The sequence below is a fragment of the Rattus norvegicus genome, chromosome 6, assembly GCF_021556685.1.
Source record: "Rattus norvegicus strain SHRSP/BbbUtx chromosome 6, alternate assembly SHRSP_T2T, whole genome shotgun sequence".
Lineage (NCBI taxonomy): Eukaryota > Metazoa > Chordata > Mammalia > Rodentia > Muridae > Rattus > Rattus norvegicus.
In genome coordinates, this window is record NC_141539.1 from 83,770,210 (window position 1) to 83,773,446 (window position 3,237).

Consider the following 3,237-nt stretch of genomic DNA (forward strand, 5'->3'; position numbering starts at 1 on the left):
ATGGCTACTCCAGCTTGCTTCTTCTGACCATTTGCTTGGAAAATTCTTTTCCAGCCTTTCACTCTGAGGTAATGTCTGTCTTTGTCTCTGAGGTGTGTTTCCTGTAGGCAGCAGAATGCAGGGTCCTTGTTGCGTATCCAGTTTGTTAATCTATGTCTTTTTATTGGGGAGTTAAGGCCATTGATGTTGAGAGATATTAAGGAATAGTGATTATTGCTTCCCGTTATATTCATATTTGGATGTGAGGTTATGTTTGTGTGCTTTCATTCTCTTTGTTTTGTTGCCAAGACGATTAGTTTCTTGCTTCTTCTAGGGTATAGCTTGCCTCCTTATGTTGGGCTTTACCATTTATTATCCTTTGTAGTGCTGGATTTGTAGAAAGATATTGTGTAAATTTGGTTTTGTCATGGAATATATTGGTTTCTCCATCTATGTTAATTGAGAGTTTTGCAGGATACAGTAACCTGGGCTGGCATTTGTGTTCTCTTAGGGTCTGTATGACATCAGTCCAGGATCTTCTGGCCTTCATAGTTTCTGGCGAGAAGTCTGGTGTGATTCTGATAGGTCTGCCTTTATATGTTACTTGACCTTTTTCTCTTACTGCTTTTAATATTCTTTCTTTATTTTGTGCGTTTGGTGTTTTGACTATTATGTGACGGGAGGTGTTTCCTTTCTGGTTCAATCTATTTGGAGTTCTGTAGGCTTCTTGTATGCCTATGGGTATCTCTTTTTTTAGGTTAGGGAAGTTTTCTTCTATGATTTTGTTGAAGATATTTACTGGTCCTTTGAGCTGGGAGTCTTCACTCTCTTCTATACCTATTATCCTTAGGTTTGATCTTCTCATTGAGTCCTGGATTTCCTGTATGTTTTGGACCAGTAGCTTTTTCTGCTTTATATTATCTTTGACAGTTGAGTCAATGATTTCTATGGAATCTTCTGCTCCTGAGATTCTCTCTTCCATCTCTTGTATTCTGTTGGTGATGCTTGTATCTACGGCTCCTTGTCTCTTCCTTTGGTTTTCTATATCCAGGGTTGTTTCCATGTGTTCTTTCTTGATTGCTTCTATTTCCATTTTTAATTCCTTCAACTGTTTGATTGTGTTTTCCTGGAATTCTTTCAGGGATTTTTGCGATTCCTCTCTGTAGGCTTCTACTTGTTCTCTAAGGGAGTTCTTCACGTCTTTCTTCCATATGCATTTCTAATTAGCTTGCCAACACTTACAATTACTTTAAGTTGTCAGTGTGTTATGTAAAAACTATAATCAATTTGGTAAATATTGAATTTTGTTTACTTTTAAAAATTTGTTGGTTCTTTATGTTTTTCAAATCATATACCCCAATTCCATTCATCTCTCTTCTCCTTGTACCCACTCAAAACCCTTGCAACACTTCCCCAAACAGAGAAGGTAAACAATCTTGTGCAAGCTGTAGTGTGTCACTGTGTGTCCCACACTCTATTCCTTTGTCCATACTTTTCTGTTTGCAAATATTCATTGCAGTGAGTTGTTGGTGTGGTATAAGGCCTCTGGCTTCTACTTTATCAATACTGATACTTCACTGGAATTCCTGTTGTTGCCTTGTGTCATGGAGATCCTGTAGTTTTGGACCTGTAGGATCAGCTCCTTCATGCACTCCAACAGTTAATCAATGGGGTAGATGTTGGGGTGGGCTAATTCAAAGCCCTGGATTTGAGCCCAGTTAGCCTAGCCATACCTTCTCTGCTCCCATGCCCTCCGAGCTGACTCATCCATGCTCATACAGTTAAAGGCCACCTCTACTGTACTGCTCAAAGGAGGTACAGGACTGTATGCAGAGTACTATAGCTGGCTTGGGGCAGGGTCATCTCTTCTGCTCTCATACTTCTAAGGACTAGGTCTTCTAGGATAGCCAGGAGATGGGTAGGGCCAGTTCTGAACAGCTTGCAGATATCAGTTTGTCCTCAGGTGGAAGCCCAAACCCAACATATCTGGCTGGCCTTTGGTGGTAACAGATTCCTGATGCTTCAGGGCCAAGGACCCAGTTGTAGCCCCTGGTGGTATCATAGACCAGGACTATACCATGGTCCCAAGTAGAATCACCAGCTACTCATAACAGGCTGTTCTATACTACCCTTGAATCTTCAGTTCTGCCTCTCTTCATTGTGTCTACATCCTTCTGTTTCTCTTCCATTTCTCTACCACCTTCTTGCTTCTCTTAGTGGTGCCTAGGTTCTCTGAGTATCCGGGGTCATCTCAGGAATGGTCTCAGTAATGTCATGCCCAACCTGGGCTTTATGGCTCTGTGCAGGGATATTGTCAGTTTGTAGGCATGTCCCCAACCCAGGACTTCAAGATTTGTACTGGTGGTCATCTCTGGTAGACCCCTGTTCAGGTACCATGGTATAGGACTGGTGGTCATTATAGCCCCTGGACGTAAATTTCAGACCTTGGACTCTGGTCGTGTTCTTCTAGTCTTTGATTTGTTCCCTTTGTCTTTGCACAGCACTGAACTGGTGGTTGTGTCAGGCTGGTTTTATCAGAGAATGTTAGGCTACTAATTATTCTTATGTTCATAGGTCAGAACACTGAGAGAACATATCCTCTCTCCTTTCTGCCACCTACTGATACACATGTGACACAGTAGTCACACCTGCAATGCCTTTAGGGGCAGAGAATATTAAATGTTGAAGAGTATCAGTCTTCTATTTAACATGTTCAGCTCTGCATTTTTTGTGTGTGATTTTCCTTGTCTTTGATGTTTAAATACTTTTCAACATATGTAGCCCCTGGAGATAGTTTTCATGTCCATGAATATGTGATACTTGTTTTGTTGTTGTTGATACATTTTGAGATAATGGTCTGACAGTGTAGCCCAGGATGATTATGAATTAATATTTTTCTTATTTCAGCTTCCACATTCCTGAATTGTAGTCACGGACTGTCATATAAGGGTGTGTTTTGTTTTTTGATGCTCTTATGCACCATACTGCTCCTAAGTTTGGATTTCCAATTGATTGTGGCAATGATCTGCATAGATCTTGTATGTGGAAACCTGTATTTTAAAACTTACAAGTTACTTTAAGGAAATCCAGTTTTTAAGAAATTAATTTTTATTTTATGCATACAAGTGCTTCATCTGCATGTTTCTATATGTACCACTTGCATGCCTGGTACTGGTAGAGGTCAGAAGAAGGCACTGGACTTCCTGGAACCCAAGTTACAGATGGTTGCAAACTGCTTTGTAGCTGCTGGGAACAGAA

The 3,237-nt window shown here is 40.6% G+C and overlaps 1 non-coding gene across 1 annotated transcript; it reads right to left on the reverse strand.

Annotated features, from left to right (window-relative positions):
- Nucleotides 1-2,519: 2,519 nt before the first annotated feature.
- Nucleotides 2,520-2,649, reverse strand: LOC120093440 (small nucleolar RNA SNORA17). The gene has a single exon (XR_015623610.1). It is a non-coding gene; the product is annotated as a small nucleolar RNA SNORA17 (small nucleolar RNA).
- Between the last annotated feature and the right edge of the window lie 588 nt (nt 2,650-3,237).